At 41.5% G+C, this 18,138-nt stretch overlaps 1 protein-coding gene across 1 annotated transcript in view; it reads right to left on the bottom strand.

Moving 5' to 3' along the window:
* Positions 1-11,217, bottom strand: part of RBM44 (RNA binding motif protein 44) — a 40,901-nt gene extending 29,684 nt beyond the window's left edge. Inside the window, exon 1 of the mRNA XM_032355625.1 lies at positions 11,085-11,217. The gene's annotated coding sequence lies outside the window, so the exon portion shown is untranslated. The remainder of the gene's footprint in view (positions 1-11,084) is intronic.
* Positions 11,218-18,138: the final 6,921 nt, after the last annotated feature.

The raw sequence follows: 18,138 nt of genomic DNA, 5'->3' as shown, positions 1-18,138 counted from the left end.
CCAAAAACATGTTGAAAGAAAGAAGTTGGACAAGAGATCATACAATGATGATACCATTTAAATGCAATGTACAGAAAAAAACAAATTTATAGAGACATAATGGTTGCCTCAGGTAGGAGATGGGAAAAGGGGTTAACTATAAATGGGTATAAGGGATTTTACTGGAGGGATTAAAATGTTCTAAAGCTGATTTATGGTATGATGCTTGCACCACTTGGTAAAGTTATCAAAACTGAACTGTGTATCTGAAACGAGTAAAATATACCTCAATAAAGGTGTTTTTAAAAAGTCACAGTGGCCATATGGGGAAGTCCAAGCTAGTCACTTATAGGAAAGTCAAGGCACCCCAATGGATACATGAGTGATTCCAGAGGACACCAGCTGAAGAAATGTCCAGTCAACACACACAATCATTTGGGGCCTTCTGGCCCCTAGTTATCTTCCCTGTCTATAGGTCTAAAAAGACAAGGCATTGTCAGTGGAAGGTTCCTGGGGAGTTTGAAAAAAACTGATTTTGTTCTAATTCTCAATAAACTATTTCAATTAATGATCCTGAACAAATCATCTAAGTTCACTTGCCATGGGCCACAATGAGAAGACATTACAGCTGACCTTTGAACATAGAGGCACCAAGCCCCCATGTGTAACTCTGAGTCCCTCAAAACTTAACAATAGCCTGCTATTGACTGGAAGCCTTACCAATAACCTAAACATTTGCAGAACACATATTTTGTATTATATGTGTTATATATAGTATTCCTATAATAAAGTAAGCTAGAGAAAAAGATGCTATTACAAATTTAATAAGGGGGGGCACACAACTCTTGATTTTTGGCTTAAGTCATGATCTCAGGGTCATGGAATCAAGGCCCGGGTTGGGCTCCACACACTGAGCATGAAGCCAGCTTCTTAAGATTCTTTCTCTCTCTCTCTCTCTCTCTCTCTCTCTCTCTAGGGGTGCCTGGGTGGCTCAGTGGGTTAAAGCCTCTGCCTTTGGTTTGGGTCATGATCCTGGGGTCCTGGGATAGAGCTTCGCATCAGGCTCTCTACTCAGCAGGGAGCCTGCTTCTCTTCCTCTTTCTCTCTCTGCCTACCTCTCCGCTACTTGTGATCTCTGTCAAGTAAGTAAATAAAATCTTAAAAAAAAAAAAAAAAAAAAAAAAAGATTCTCTCTCTTCCCCTCTTCCCTCCTGTTTGCTGTCTCTCTTAAAAAAAAAAAAGGGTGGGGCACTTGGGTGGCTCAGTCAATTTGGTGTCTGCCTTTGCCTTGAGTCATGGTCCTGAGGTCCTGGGATTGGGCTTTGTATCAGGCTCCCTAATTTGCAGGAAGTCTGTTTCTCCCTCTCCTCTTACCCCTCCCCACCACTCGTGCTCTCACTCTCTCTCTTAAATGAATAAAAGTTTTTCAAAAAATTAAAAATTAAAAAATTAAAAACAAAAAAATGCCATAATGAATATACATTTATAGTACAGTATAATATCAAAAAAGTCTGCATATAAGTGGCCCCTCACAGTTCAAACCCACGTTGTTTGGGTCGACTGTATAAAGCAGAGAGCTTACTTCATGAAGACAGCCTGTCTGGCTTTGAATCCTGACTTAGCTATTTAATAAATGGTACAAACTTCAACAACTAAAAACAAATTTAATGACCATGAGAGCAGAGAGTTCCAAAATATATGGGACCTGGCTAAAGTTATAACCACAAGACACAACTTTAGATACTTGTTATTAAGTCTAGCTAAATAAACTAATAAGAGGTCAACTCAAGAATCTAGAAAACAGCTATAATACTTAGATCAAAAAGAATTAGTTAAGACAAAAGCAGAAGTGACCAATTTGAAAAGAATAAAAGTGATAACTAAAACTAAGCTATTATTTGAAAAAATAAAGTAGATAAATATCAGACAAATCTCACTAAGAGAGGAATGAAACAAAAGTTAGCAATGAGAAAATAAGCACTTTAGTAAGAGGTTTCTAAAGAGTACTTCTAAAAAGTACTTATAAAAACTGAGATTGCTATACACACTTCTGATGGATAAATTAAAATTTAACCAAAATAGTCAATTTTCTAGGAAAATAGTTTCTAAAAAACTCACAGAAAAAGCTAGTCAGAGAACAAATCATAGAAAAAATTGAAAAGGCCATTAAAGATCTGTCCTTTATCAATTCCTATCAAGCCTACTAAATTCTTATTTGATCTGTGTAAGCAGGAAAGTTCTAGGTCAAGTGAACAAAACTCTAACCTGAATCATAAAATCATAAAATCAATTCTGAGACCTGTGCCAGTTTTTAGTCCCAGCACCCCTTGAATGTAGAGGAGGCTGGGTCCTCTTGAAGAAGGACCCTAAACACACACTACTAAAAATTAAAATTACTAATCTTTCTCCTAGCCTTTCTGAAAAGGTTAGCCTCTTACCAAACTAACTGTATATTGGGGAAAAAGAAATAATCAGACAACTGGCTCTGAACTGACATTGATTTCAGGATATCCAAAATATCCTGTGGGCTGTGGCCCAGCCCTCCAATCAGAGTAGGGACTTAGGGAGGTCAGATGAGCAATGTAATTTTAGCTCAGGTCTATTTTGCTATAGGTCCACTGGGTCCCTGATCCCATCCTGTGGTTATTTTCCCAGTTTCAGAATGCATTATCGTAAGAGACATAACAGATTAACAGATGGCAGAATTCTTACAGTGGTTCCCTGACCTGTTGAGTGAGGGCTATTATGGCAGGAAAAGCCAAAAGGAAGGCATTAGTATTGCCTCTACCTAGAAAAATAGTAAATTAAAGCAGTATCACATTTCTGAAGGGATTGCAGAGATTAGTGCCATCACCAAGGACTTGAAAAATGCAGTTTGTGATTCCCACATCTCCATTCAACTCTCATATTTGACCTGTGCAGAACAGAGATGGATCTTGGAGATGACAGTGGACTACCACAAATTTAACTAGGTGGTAACTCCAATCGCAGCTGTTCTACCAAATGTGGTTTCATTACCTGAGCAAGCTAACACATCCCACGGTAGCTAGTATGCAGCTACTGATCTGCAAATGTGTTCCAGGTAGGAAGCCAGGCTCCATACGGCTCATGTTGTATGTTTTCTTTCCTTCGGAAATCACAGTCCTATACTGCCTATTGCCCAGTATCTGGAAACAGTTGTTTCATACACAAGGCCTAGTTTTCTTTTTTTTTTAAAGATTTTATTTATTTATTTGAGAGAGAAACAGTGAGAGAGAGCATGAGCGAGAAGAAGGTCAGAGAGCGAAGCAGACTCCCCATGGAGCTGGGAGCCTGATGCGGGACTCGATCCCGGGACTCCGGGATCATGACCTGAGCCGAAGGCAGTGGTCCAACCAACTGAGCCACCCAGGCGTCCCAAGGCCTAGTTTTCAAGTTGTTTTGTGGCAACATGATAAATCAAATTTCTGTTACTATATCATGGCCAGAATCTTCCATATGCTTGAAAGTATGTTTTCTGACTACAGTACAATTAAGAATAATAAAAAGGGTAACTTCCCAAATACTTCTTTTGCAAGGGGGGATGGGCAGAGGGAGAGGGAGAGAGAGAACCCCAAGCAGGCTCCACACCCACCACAGGGTGCTCCCAGCACCCTGAGAACATGACTTGAGCTGAAATCAAGAGTCAGATGTTTAACCAACTGAGCCACCCAGGCATCCCATACTTTCTAAAAATTTAGAAATTAAAAAAAAAATTATATATAATTCATGGATAAAAAACCATATCACAACAGCAATTAAAAATTTTTTAACTAAATGATTATGAAAATACAACATATCAAAATTTATAGTGCTTAGAGAGAAATGTATAGCTTTAAGACCTTATACTAGAAAAGGAAAAAGGTTTAAAATCAATTATTTGTCTTAAGAAACTAGAAAAATTATAACAAATTAAGTCCAAAGTATGATGAAAATAATGAGAGGTAAATAAAAGTAAATGAATAGACAAAAAAATATACAAAAAAATTTTTGAAGATTAATAAAATTTATAAACTCTTCACAGAACATTCAAGAAAAAAAGCAAAAATTGCCAATATCATGCATGATAAAGGAGACATAACTATAGAAACTTACAGACATTAAAATAATAGAGAATATAATGAACAACACTATCTGATAAATTCTACAACTCAGACACACTTCCTTGAAACCCACAACCTTCCAAAATGGATATAAGAATATATAAACAATCTGGATAGTCCCATATCTCTTAAGAAAATTAAACCTGTAAATAAAAATTTTCCCTCAAAGAAAATTCCAGATGCAGATGGTTTCACTGATGAATTCTACCCATCAACTAAAGTAGAAATAAAGGCAGAATTCAATTTTAGACAAAGTTCTTTAGAAAGACAAGGAAGTGGGAAGACTTCCCAATATGTTTTAGAAATTCAGCATAAGCTTGATACCAAAATCTAAGAAAGATATTGCAAGAAAAGAATAAATAGGCCAACAGCTCTCATGCACATAGACTCCTATAGCCTAAAATAATTTTTTGCAAAGCAAATCTGGCAACATTAAAAGCAATCAATTATTGACCACAGTAAGAGAATAAAGAAGAAAAATCACAGGATTATCTTAAGAGATGCAGAAGAAGAACTTGATAACATCTCTTAAAACTCAGAGCCTATTAATGGTAAAACCTCTCAGGAAAAAAAAAACAAAAAAAACAAAAACAAAAAAAAAACAGTAAGGAATTTCCTCAATCTAATAATGGGTATCTACAAAAAAACCAAAAGAATAAAAAACTGTATGGCTAACATATTTGATAGTAAAAACTGAATAATTTCTGTCAAAAACAAGACATTTACTCTCTTACATTTATTTCATGTACTAGATATCATAGGCAGTACAATAAATAAAAGGCATACAGATTGGAGGGGAAAAAGAAGTACAACAGTCTTTATTAACAGATAATGTACAGAGAAAAAACAAAGTGATATAGAAAAACTACTACAACAATAAGTAAATTAAGCAAAGTTGAAAAATAAAAGGTCAAGTGCATTTCTATCCTCTAGTAACAAACATTTGGAAAATGAAAATTTTAGAAGAGTATCATTTACAAAAGCATCACAAAACATTAAAAACTTGGTGTTTAAATGCAATGAAAGATGTGTAAAAATTTTATGTTGAAAACTATAAAACACTGCTAAGAGAAATTAAGGCAGAACTAAACAAAAGGAGAGATACACCATGTTCATGGATCAAGAGACAATATTGTTAAGATCTGTTCTCTACAAACTGAGATACAGACTGACCACAATTTCAATCAAAACTGCAGAATAATTTTGTTTTTTGTAGAAGTTGACAATTTCATTATAAATTTACATGGAAATGCAATGAACTTGGAGTAGCCAAAATAGTTTAGAAGAAAATTAAATGACACATATTTCAAGACTTATTTATAAGGCTAGAGTATCTGCAGTGTAGTATTTAGACTAATAGATTAAGGAACAAATTATCAGAGTCTGGAAAGAGAGCCACTTGATTTTTGAGACAGGTACTAATTCAGTTCAACATGGAAAGGAAGTGCTAGGGCAGATTCAATAAATGGTGCTGACACAGCTAGATTTCTGAAAGGCAGAAAAAATGCCTAGACTCCCTACTTTACATCTTATATAACAGAAGTGAGATAAATCACATTTTCGAATGCAAAAAGCAAACCTATAAATTTTCTCAAGAAAATACAGGAGAATATATTCATGTCTTTGGGGGAGGCAAAGATTTCTTAGAATACAAAAAGTATTAATTAAAAAGTTGCTAATTTAAACTTCCACAAAAAATTTAAAACTTCTGCTCATCAGAAGACACCACTAAAAAAGTGAAAAGACAAAGACGGAGAAAATAGTCACAATTTATATATCCAACGGAGGACTCTTACCTAGATTATGTAAAGAATGAACACAAATACAATTTAAAAAAGGTTATCTGGGACGCCTGGGTGGCTCAGTTGGTTAAGCAGCTGCCTTCGGCTCGGGTCATGGTCCCGGCGTCCTGGGATCGAGTCCCACATCGGGCTCCTTGCTCCGCAGGGAGCCTGCTTCTCCCTCTGACTCTGCCTTCCACTCTGTCTGCCTGTGCTCGATCTCTCTCGCTCTCTCTCTGACAAATAAATAAATAAATATCTTTAAAAAAATAAAAAATAAATAAAAAATAAAAAAGGTTATCTAATAGGCGGCCTGGGTGGCTCAGTAGGTTAAAGCCACTGCCTTTGGCTCAGGTCATGACCCCAGAGTCCTGGGATAGAGTCCCTCATTGGGCTCCCTACTTCCCCCTCTCTCTCTGCCTGCCTCTCTGCATACTTGAGATCTCTATCTGTCAAATAAATAAATAAAATCTTTTAAAAAAGATTATCTAATAAAAAAAGGGACAAAATACTTGGGTATTACTTCACACATACATAACACAAGGCATATGAATTGCTCTTAAGATTAGAGAAAGTGCTCAGGATCATTAGTCATCAGGGAAATGCAAATTTAAATCACCAACATACCACTTCACATTCATCAGAAAGGCAAAAAAAAAAAAAAAAAAAAGGACTGATAACAGCAAATATTGGTGAGGGTGTGTAGACAAACTGGAATTCATAACAACACTGCTAAAGGGAATGCAAATTGCTAAAACCCATTTTGAAAAACTAAGTTTCTAATGATGTTAAACATATACCTACCCTATTATCAAGAAATTACATTCCAGTGTAAGGAATGCATACCCATCCTTCTCTAGAGAATCATTCTTTAATATATAAGTCAATAATGACCAAACTTATATTTGCTAAGTCATATGTTAAGTGTTAAGAATATAGGGGTGGGGGCGCCTGGGTGGCTTAGTGGGTTAAGCCGCTGCCTTTGGCTCAGGTCATGATCTCAGGGTCCTGGGATCGAGTCCCGTATTGGGCTCTCTGCTCAGCAGGGAGCCTGCTTCCCTCTCTCTCTCTCTCTCTCTCTCTTTCTCTGCCTGCCTCTCCATCTGCTTGTGATATCTCTCTGTCAAATAAATAAATAAAATCTTTAAAAAAAAAAAAGAATATAGGGATCATCAGTCTCTGCCCTTATGAAACATGATGGACATAAAACAAAGAAGCAATTTCCAGAAGCAGAATAGGAGAATAGAGAGAGAGCATATAACTTCTTATAGGGTCCCCTATCTCAAACTTGGGACACTCTTTAAAAATACAAATTCCAGGGCACCTGGGCGGTTCAGTTGGTTAAGTGTCCACCTCTTGATTTTGGCTCAGGTCACAATCGCAGGGTTGTGAGATTGAGCTCTGCATCTGGCTCCCCCCTCAGCATGGAGTCTGCTTGAAATTCTCTCCCCCTCTCTCTGCTCCTCTACCCTGCTTGTTCTAGAGCAAGAGAGAACAAGTGGGGAGAGAGAGACAAAGGGACAGGGAGAAGCAGACTTTCCACTAAGCAAGGAGCCTGACACAAGAGCCATTATGTTAGGTTGTGATCTCATGGGTCGTGGAATTGAGCCCTGAGTCAGGGTTCAAGTTCAGTGGGAATCTATTTGAGATTCTCTCTTTCTCTATCTCCCTCTCCCCCTACCTCAAATAAATAAATAAATCTTTAAAAAATAAATAAATAAAAGAGCCAGACTAAGCGTTAAGGGAAGGCTTTCCTGAGGAATTGTCTTTTAAACTAAAATCTACAAGACAAGCAAGTAGGAGTCGGCTATCATATTGATTACTAAATCTATTTGGTATTTACTTTGACATAAAGGATATACTGTTACACACAAATGCATTTTGAGTTTTTAAAACTGAGAGTTGTATTTAAAAAAGCAATTAAAAACTAATACTCTAGCTGAGTAAGAAAAATATAACCTATATCTACTTTGGATTTCACAATAATTAAGTATACAATAATATAGCATGGATAAATTGATAAAAGTAAGGAAAAGATTATAAAGAAAGTGACATAAGCTAAATCATAAGGCTTACATAGGGGCCAATCACTAACAAAGAACATCTCAAAGGGAATAGAGCTTCTCAAGTTACAAGAACAACTATTGGATGACCCACCGGTAAAACATGGGCAAAAAGAGGAGACAAGACAACTAGACTTAATACGTATAAAAGTGAACTAACTATCATTGATGGTATACTCACTGAACTAGGAACAAAGGAGAAGGAATACATTTATATTATTTTGCTTTTGGGTGTGAAGAAATAGAGATGATGAGTTCATTTAATACATACAAGTTCTAAGTGCCTCTAACATGTACAAATTGAAAATGATATACAATTTTGAGGCTTAGGAATAATCTGGACTGGAAGTATTCAGCCTCCAATTTAGTGTTTCAGAAACTGATTTTAGCGAAATCGGAAAAAATAACGGAAAAAAAATATGATAACGGAAAAAAATCTGGCCTAATACCAAGAGCTTAGTAACCTTTTATTATTTTTATCGCCTTAAGTCTGGCTAGTGGCTGTTAATGTTTGTGGTTATGGAGTTTCCAAAGATTTTATAGAAGTCTCACATGCACTTCCCCGAGAACATACACATACACACATAAATAGAGGTTTTACAGACTTTTACATTACATCTAAAAATTTCTACTAACTCTTGGCTTAAGGGATTTTATTTAAGTCAGTAAAGATCCTACTCTAGGAATTCCAGGAAAGTATTTAAAATAAAAGTTAAGATGAAAAGAAAACTAACTTGGGGCGCCTGGGTGGCTCAGTGGGTTAAAGCCTCTGCCTTCGGCTCAGGTCATGATCCCAGGGTCCTGGGATTGAGCCCCACATCGGGCTCTCTGCTCAGCAGGGAGACTGCTTCCTCCTCTCTCTCTCTCTGCTTGTCTCTCTGCCTACTTGTGATCTCTCTCTCTGAAATAAATTAAAAAATCTAAAAAAAAAAAAAAAGAAAACTAACTTATCAAAATGACTGACTTAGAATATATCAGTGGTTTCTTATTTTTTGGACACAGGAAGTCTTCACATTGTTATGAAGTATTGAGAACCCCAAAGAGTATTTGTTTATGTGGCTAATACCTACTAATACTTACATTATTAGAATTAAAATAGAAAAATTTTAAATATTTATTCATAAACACTCATAAATCCATTACTTAAGCAGCACCTTATTTTTTTATTTTTTTAAAGATTTTATTTATTTATTTGACAGAGAGAGAGATCACAAGCAGACAGAGAGGCAGACAGAGGGGGAAAGGGAAGCAGGGCTCCCCACTGAGCAGAGAGCCCGAAGCAGGGCTCGATCTCACAACCCTGAGATCATGACCCAAGCCAAAGGCAGAGGCTTAACCCACTGAGCCACCCAGGTGCCCTTTAAGCAGCACTTTGAATGTAAAAATGTGTATTTTCAAAAAAGTTAGCAAAAAGAGCATTAAAATTCTGCCACTCTCTTTAATATCTGTTGTTACAAGATGGATTCTCATTCATGTCCAATTCTGCCTTCAAATCTGCATTCAACGTGTTGCAAGCTTCATTCTTTTTTTTAAAAAAAGATTTTATTCATTTATTTGAGAGAGAATGAGTGAGAGAGAGCATGAGAGAGAAGGTCAGAGGGAGAAGCAGACTCCCCAAGGAGCTGGGAGCCCGATGAGGGACTCGATCCTGGAAGTCCGGGATCATGACCTGAGCCGAAGGCGGTCGATCAGCCAACTGAGCCACCAAGGCGCCCATGCAAGCTTCATTCTTAAATATGTACAGATATTCAACACCAAAAACTTAGACAAAAGGAAAAATTTTAGTATTAAAAAAAACACTTGCAAATCACACTTCTGGTAAGGGTCAACTATCTGGAATACATAAAGAACACTAACAAATCAGCAACAAAAAGACAACCCAATTTTTAAACAAGCAAAATACCTGAATTAACATTTCTTCAAAGATACACAAATGGCCAATAAACACATGAAAAGATTCTCAATATATCAGTATTCATTAGAGAAACGCAAATCGAACCTATAATGAGGTACTACTTTATATCCACTAGGATGGCTATTAAAAAAAAAAAAGCACACACAGAATAGAAATGTTGGCAAGGGAATGAAGCAACTGGAACCCTCAAAATTAGTGAGAAGATAAAACAATTTCCAGTTTGGAAAACAGTCTGGCTGTTCCTCATTAAACTAAACAGAGGATGACCATATGATCCAGCAATTCCACTCCTAGGTACATACCCATTTCTATTCTGTTTTCTCGGTTCTTATTTACCAAACGATTCCCTCCTGTGTTTTCAATCCCAGAACCCAGCCAGCACCCGCAGGACTCTCCTTTGACACCTCCTCCATCCCTGTCAAGTCCTGTCAGTTTTAACATCTGACACATTTTTGTAAAGGACCGCTGACTCTCACACGGACTGCAGCAATGACCTCCTATCCGGCCAGAACAATCTTTCCAGAATGCAGGATTAGTTCAAACCCCAGCTTAAAGCTCAGCAACAGATGTCACTGCTCTTTGGATGCAGATTAAACACCCCGCAGGACCCCCTGCCAGCCTCTCGGAAAAAGTGCCTGGGCTCTGCGTCAACCTGCCACAACACGTCCTCGACAGGTGAGCCCCGTGCGTTCTCCCTGGTTGCCACGTCCCGCTTCCCGCCAACCACTTGGAACTCCCCCTCCCCCTCCGGGTCCCCCCAGACACCCCGGCTGCGGGAACCCCTGCTGGCCTGGCCAACACACCCACTTCGGGGAGTCTGGGTCCGCTGTCCGTCTATCCAGCTGGTTCCGCCCGTGGCAGGGGACCCGTGAACGCCTGTCACAGTGATACACGCGCAGGTGGATTTCCGCCTCCCGCCAGAAGTAACTCCATCTACACGACAGTCCCGCTTCTTAGCTCTAGGCCCGCTCTTGGGGTGCCAAGGCCGCCTTAGCGCCTGCGAGGTGAGGAGGCGGACCACACTCAGGATCGAATATGAAGGTACCAGATTGGGGGATTCTGGAACGTCTACGCCACTGCGCAAACCCAGAGCGGCGGCCTACCCCGCCGGGCCCCCAGCCGCTAAGGATCCTTGCCTCCGGGGCTCGATTCAACTGGGCTTCGCTATAGCGGCCCCCAGACATCCGGCCTGCTCCCCGCCAGCCCAAGTCTATGCCCGTCGCACCTCAGAGCCACACCGCCGCCGTCGCCTCCGTCGCCGCCGCCACCACACGAGAAACTCCGGACCTCAGCCGCCGCCTCAGAGCCGAGTCGCTCCTCGTGCTGCCGCGGGGCGCGTCGGGTAACGGACAACGGCGGCCCGCCCCTCGCTCGGTGGACGCTCCCATTGGTCGGCGTCGGCGCGGGCGGCGCTGTGATTGGCCCGGCACGGACGAACGATGTGGTGGGCTGGCGTGGTGCAGAGGCGGGCGCATGAGAGCACCTCCGAATGGGTGGAACTAGTTCCTTCAGGGCAGCCCTGGAGTCTGGGCTTGCGTGGCTCTGTAGTGCAAAGACCTGGGTCCCGAGAGTTGCCGGCACAGGTCCAGCTGCACCCTGACGTGGGCCCAGCTCCCGCGGACCCCGCCGCCCGCGGTGGGGGGGGGGCAGCCCTCTGCGACAGGTGTCCCTTCTCTGGCCTGGCACGACGTCTGCCCTTGGGCTGTCCGTTAGACTCCCCAACTCAGGCAGGGGTAGGGGAGAGAAGACGACAATTAAGGCAGCGCCGAACACCCAGGAATCAAGACAAATTATATTTTAATTTCCTTTAAGGAAAAAAGTAGTGAGCAATCCAGGGGCGCCTGGGTGGCTCAGTGGGTTAAAGCCTTTGCCTTTGGCTCGGGTCATGATCCCAAAGTCCTGGGATCGAGCCTCGCATTGGGCTCTCTGCTCAGCAGGGAGCCTGCTTCCCCCCTCTCTCTCTCTGCCTGCCTCTCTGCCTACTTGTGATCTCTGTCAAATAAATAAATAAAATCTTTAAAAAAAAAAAAAAGTAGTGAGAAATCCAAGATGAACCAAGTATCCATATCGGTATTCCTAACTTTTCCTTTTGCCTCAGCTTCTAGTATGTCTCCACAAGGCCCCATATCCTGTCTTTAAAAGCATTTGTTTTCGGGGTGCCTGGGTGGTTCAGTGGGTTAAAGCCTCTGCCTTCAGCTCAGGTCATGATCCCAGGGTCCTGGGATCAAGCCCCGCATTGGGCTCTCCACTTAGCGGGGAGCCTGCTTCCTTCTCTCTCTGCCTGCCTCTTTGCCTAGTTGTGATTTCTCTCTGTCAAATAAATAAGATATTTTTTTAAAAAAAGTACTTGTTTTCACCCATCCTGAATTTTTTTTAAGATTTTATTTATTTGACAGACAAAGATCACAAGTAGGCAGAGAGGAAGGCAGAGAGAGGTGGAAGCGGGCTCCCTGCTGAGCAGAAAGCCCAATGCCAGGCTTGATCCCAGGACTCTGGGATCATGACCTGAGCTGAAGGCAGAGGCTTTAACCCACTGAGCCACCGAGGTGCCCCAATCATGAATTTTTTTGACATTAATTTTGATTTTTGTGTAAGTCATTTGTTTTTAATTTCTGGGCTTTTTAAAAAAGACCCTTTTTTCTTAAAGATTTTATTTTTAAGTAATCTACACCCAACATGGCTTGATTTTACTGCCCTGAGATGAAGAGTCATGTGTTCTGGCAAATAAGGCACACCTGGCATCATTTAAGGCGCCATTAACAGCTTAGTTTGCTGACACCATCTCTGCATTCCCCAATAGCCGTCGGTGGGTGGGATCCTTGCTTCTCTTTGTCCAAGTTCTGGGTGTCTGAATGTGTGGCCTGCTCCACCCCCTTCTCTGCCTGGCAGCTTTACTGTGTCAGGACTCATGGAATTGACTCAGGGCTTAAACTGTTCCAAAGTGAAGTTTCACATTTTTATGAAATCTGTCCAGCTATTAGTGGTTTATAGTGGTGACTTTTTTTTTTTTTTACCCCATTCCGCGTTAAGAATAATGGTATTTACACAACATGCAAATGTTCACATTTACGCAACATTTAATCGTTTTTTATGATTTGATTTTTTTGACAATTGATTTGTTCCTTATAATTTTTCAGTATTTTCACGTTGTGAAAGTTACATGTGTTTAGTGTAGAGCATTCAGGCAAATAGAAATCCTCTGTAATCTTATAGAGACTCCCTGTGGATATTTTGGGGGGAGCAGCATCAAGAGAGACACCACTGAGACCTTCTCTCATGCAGACTTCAGTACCTTTTGCTTATCCACCTGCCCTGGCAGGAGCTGTTGACACTTGATTCCACAAACACCTGAGGAGGTTCTGCTGTGTATCAGGCAGGTCCAGAGGTACAAAGCTTAAGGCAATACCTTTCAGAGTACATACAGTCTAGCTGTTAGCAGAGAGCTCCTTACAGACTAGAACGTGTGGAACTGAGATGCAGGAGAGCAGACTCGCTAGCATGGGAGCCATATCCTGGGAGTCCCTAGGGAATGCAGCCAGCACTCTGACCTCACAAGGACCTGCCTGTTCTTGCCCCTCTGTAATATCCACAGCACCTGGCAGAGGCTACTCACTGCCCCATGGTCTTTTACCAAAACGATCTAGGCTAGTGGTATTTTTTTTTTTAACTTCCAGATGACTATTAAAATAACTACGAGATTCACCCCCAAACAATTCAAAGTGTTTTTCATAAGAAACGGATTAAGCCTATAAATTTGGGAGAAGATTGATTTTTTTATATTTATTCTTACTGTACATCTCTATAGTTTTTTTATGTTGTGTATCTCCTAGAAGAATGTATAGATTTCCTCTAATACAGGTTCTTAGGTTTTTCAGGGTTTATTACTATTGTTTTGGGGGACATTTTTTCACTATTATGAAAGAGAATGTTCATATACAGGTTCCTAGGTATTAAAAGGTTGTTCTGCAAATTATTTCTTGCCTTGATTTGGCTTTTTGAGTCATTTGTGCTGCTGCAGCTCCTCCTCCTGAGACAGAAGTTAGCAGCTTTAGCATTGAAGTCAGATTTTCCCATGTATTTTGTTTTGACAATGGATTTATGGTTGTGTTCTCCTGTTTTGCTTTGCAAAATATTAACCTTGCTAAATTTTGGGAAATTCTTATTCTGGGTCTGACCTCTTGTTTTCTATTAGGTATATAGAAATCAGTCATCTTATTTATATTACCCCAGACTGCCCAAATGGTTCATGGGAGGAGGGAACAATGATTGTTTTGTTCCTTTCATGTTCCTTTACCAAATTAGAACTAGATTATTGAGTTAGTAAATTAGGGGCACCTGGGTGGCTCAGTTAAGCATCCACTTGCTTTTTTTTTTTTTTTTTTTTAAAGATTTTATTTGTTTATTTGAGAGCGAGAGAAAGCACAAGAAGGGAGAGGGTCAGAGAGAGAAGCAGCAGGACCCTGATGTGGGACTCAATCCTGGGACTCCAGGACCATGACCTGAGCTGAAGGAACTTGCTTAACCAACTGAGCCACTCCGGCGCCTGGAGTGTCCAACTCTTGATTTGGGCTCAGGTCATGATCTCAGCGTCATGAGATGGATCCCCACATTGGGCTCCATTCTGGGTGTGGAATCCTCTTGGGATTCTCTCTCTCTCCCTCTGCCTCCCCCCACCTCCTAAAATGTTTTGATATGGAAACATTAAACCACAGGATCTTAAACCCCATTTAGTAAAATCACAGTGGGTGAGGGACTACTACTCTCAGTCACTGCAAAATTCCAGGCTGGCTGAGGCAGGTTGAGAAAATCCACACAGGCCTGAGCTGAGAAGCAAAGGTGGCTTTGCCCTGGGAGTAACTTATAAGAGAAGAGCTCAGGCATCAGAAAATCTGAGCACACCTGAACTGGGAAGGGGGCAACAATTTGTTCAGTGTGGAAGAGCGTCAGACAGGGGTGCCATCTTCAGCATGCTCATGGTGGTGGTGATCTGCCCAGAAAGCTAGCAGTGAGAGGTAAACACAAACCTAAAGAACCTTCCTCCCTTATCTTGGCTACCCACATCTAAATACAGAATATGTACCACTTGAGATTTAGGGAGTTCTTTTAGCATTCTTGGACCCACTGCCAATGTGTGTGGGGGGGTGATCCCTACGCAAAACACCAAACAATTTTTGGATACCAACAGGTGTGAACTCAATTCTGACATGATCTACCTGGAGATAGCAACCAATTCCACAGGTTAAGGGTTTCATCTTACAAGGCTATCTTCCCTGCCACCCCACTCTGCCACCCAGCAGATGCCAGTTGGAATTCCAGGTTGTTACCAGTATTACAGACTGGTGGTTCAGATGGCCTCCTCCTTAGGTCCAACGAATTTGCTAGAGTGGCTCATAGAACTCAGGGAAACACTTGCTTACATTTACCAGCTTATTAAAAGGATGTGATAAAGGATATGAGTCTGATGAAGTATGATGAAGAGACCTATAGGGTGAGGTACCAAACAATGGAACTTCTGTCCTTGTGGAGCTTGGGGCCTAGGGTGGTGGCACATGGAAGCGTTCTTGTTCGCCAAATGTGGAAGATATCCAAAAAGAAAAAAGGACTCAAAATTCTCCTCTTGGGTTTTTATAGAGGCTTCGTTATATCATCATGATTGACTAAATCATTGGCCATTGGCCAATCCAAACTTCAGCCCCTCTTCTCTTCCTAGAGATTAGGGTGGCACAGAAAGTTCCAACCCTCTAGTCACATGACTGGTCCTCTTGGCAATTAGCCCCTACACTTGGGTGGGGCCCCAAATCACCTTTATTAATAAGACACCTTTTTCACCCTATGACTCTGAAGCACTTTCAGGTAGGGTGGATGAAGACCAAGCATATATAGACCAAAATACATTTTGGTTATCTGAATGACCATGTCTGTATTTCTTATAAATCTTTATATCGCAGGAGCATTAATCTAAGACTTCAGATGTTTTGAGTTTAGGACTCTTTCTCTAAGACTGTGGTGTTCTTGTTACATGCCACCCACGGTATGGGTGATTGCAAAGGGAGACACCCAGCCATGGCCATTGCCACTCCATTCAGACTAGCAGAGCTTGCCTAGCATTCAGTGTGCTTGGGGACAGAGTAGGAGTTGTCTGGTAAGTGGAGATGGGGGCTATTCTGGTAGAGAGGGGAAAGGAGCAAGCAGTGGGTATTGGGAACCAATAGACATCACACCAGTCAGGAAAGGAGTGTGGAGGCAAGTGTGGGGCTGGGCCTTGGGACAGCCGCCTGGTTCTTGAAGGACTGGTAACTGGATGGAAACCTAGTCTTGGGAGGCTCTTGGACACAGGGCAGTCTTGAGCTGAGGTCCTCTAGATCCTCAGGTCTCTCCATACCCGGGTGGGGATGAGGCTGCAGGTACAGGAAACCCGGCAGGTCAATAGATAGCAGCTCATGTGCAAATACCCAGATAGGCAGGTGCACACATGTGCCACATCTGGCCTGACCACTTGTAGAAACACACCAGATGCTTATGCCCTAGTTTGAAAATTGGAACCTGGCTGTCTCTGCCTGGTACTTCCCACCCCGCTATCCCATGCTGCCCTTTTCTGTGATTATCTGCATGTGTGGCCATTCTCTTCCTTAGAACCACCTTCTTAAGGTGGGCATTTGTCTTGGTGTTCTCCACGAGCTCAGCTCCATGCAAAGCAGAAATCCATATTTGCTAAATAATAACCTAAAATTTCAAAAATATCAATGCTAAGTTTTGATTCTTTCGTTTACGTTTCAGACGATTGAAATGGGACGTCAGAAATGAACAATGGAACATAGCACCTCACTGAAGTTCTGAACTGTGCTTAACTTAACGTTATCTACTGATATTGTGCATTTACAATGTCTTTTGAATGGGTTTCTTTATGTCCTACACGTCTTAAATGCCACTTTAGTTCTAAAAATGCAGCCAGTTTGTAGGAAACATTCAATAAGCATCCTGGTCCAGGTTTTCAGCCACCTCTTCTCTTCTCCCAATTTTATAATTCAGGTGAAAGCCATGATTCTCAGTGGAGGGTAGGATGCTTCCCTTGGGTGACGTCTGAAATATCTACGTTTGTCGCGACTGCGGGCTGGACCTATTTGCATCTGGTGGGTAGAGCGAGGGATTCTGCTCAGCTTCCTTTGATGCACAGGACAGCTGCCCAGCAAGCAAGAAGGATTCCGCCCAGAATATCAGTGGTGTGTGGTTGAAAATTCAGAGATGAGAAAAGCCAGCAACAAATTCCAGATAGCGACATTTGAGGAAAATTCATATTCTATGAAATAAATTTAAAAATCCTGTTCTATCTTCTTCTGGATTCAGAAGTGTGTGTAAAACGGATTTGCTATTTCTGTAAAGATTGGTGGGAAAGGTAGAGACTGAAGGTTTGACTTCTTTGGAGCCGCAGATTTAGGGCAGGCTATCTTCCCAGGACCAGTGAGACAAGTAGCCCTCCTCTTACCAGTGGTGGCAAGACTTGCAGCCTGTTAACTCCCTGGGCTATGGCCTCCTCGTCTTGTAAACTCACAGGGCTTTTGTGAAAATCCAGTGAAGATATATATCTAACTATCAGACAAATAAATCCGAGTGCTCTATGTACTTGCTCTTAGTATCATCTGTGATGGCTCGATAAGGAGGTTGTGCTGCTTAAACGCGTTTGTATTACAATGACGTGGAGGAAATCTTAAGGATAAGACAAGGAAGGAAACATTTCCTCTGTGCTAGCTGTCCCACCCCAGCAAGAAGATGGTACTGGAGGGACCCTGCAGGAAGCAGGGACTCCCCTTCCTGGTTCCTTCCTTCTTGTTCACATGGAGCCTGTGGTATGAACGTGTGCCACCCAGGGGTTCCCACCCTCCAGCGAAGTTTGCACCCCAGTCCTGGCCTCTGGCTTCCTGCCCGCTGGCGTCAATCCCTGGCACCCTGTGACTTGTATGCCCCCTTATGGGTGGTGGCCCCAGGCTCTCTAGTGAGGTCTCAGTCCCAATTTGTCCTCTCTTGGGTATTTTCCCTCAGCTCTAGGCCATTCTTTAGAGTTCTCATCCATCCTTTCTTTGTAGTTCATTCCCTATGGGTTGATCATTCCCTGCATTAAATTTCCGCTGCTCAGATTATTGGTAGTTTCTATTGTTGGGCTGGACCCTGATCCCTTGCATTCTTGAAAGAACTTGGAAAGCTTAATGCTCCTGAAGTAGAACTCTAAAGTTAGAAGTGTTTAGTAGTGGTTGGAAACCAATGTGTTTTGACAGATCCTAGGG

This window comes from Mustela erminea, chromosome 8 (genome assembly GCF_009829155.1).
Source record: "Mustela erminea isolate mMusErm1 chromosome 8, mMusErm1.Pri, whole genome shotgun sequence".
NCBI lineage: Eukaryota > Metazoa > Chordata > Mammalia > Carnivora > Mustelidae > Mustela > Mustela erminea.
Note: the sequence above shows the minus strand (reverse complement) of the source record. Positions and strands in the feature narration are given on the sequence as shown.